We start from the raw sequence: 279 nt of genomic DNA, 5'->3' as shown, positions 1-279 counted from the left end.
GCCTGCCAAACCCCCTGTCCTACAGGAAGGCCGCCGGGAGGCGTCCATTGAGGAGGGGGCCCTGTTGTGGTGGCAGCCCGGCTGACGGTGAGTGTCCTGGTTTTTCCTCCTTTTTATCAGTTTTCTGCTTTTTCCCTTGGTTTCCTGTTCTCTGCCCGCCTCTCTGTGTTTTCTCCCCCGTGTGCTCTCTCTCCCTCTGCTCCTGAGCCCAGCCAACTACCTGCACCTGCAACCCATCATCCACCTCGTCAGCCTTCCACACCATCCTTGCTTGATCGT

This window comes from Micropterus dolomieu, linkage group LG10 (assembly GCF_021292245.1).
Source record: "Micropterus dolomieu isolate WLL.071019.BEF.003 ecotype Adirondacks linkage group LG10, ASM2129224v1, whole genome shotgun sequence".
NCBI classification, from domain to species: Eukaryota; Metazoa; Chordata; class Actinopteri; order Centrarchiformes; family Centrarchidae; genus Micropterus; species Micropterus dolomieu.
The sequence above is the reverse complement of the archived record's forward strand: the minus strand, read 5'-3'. Positions refer to the sequence as shown.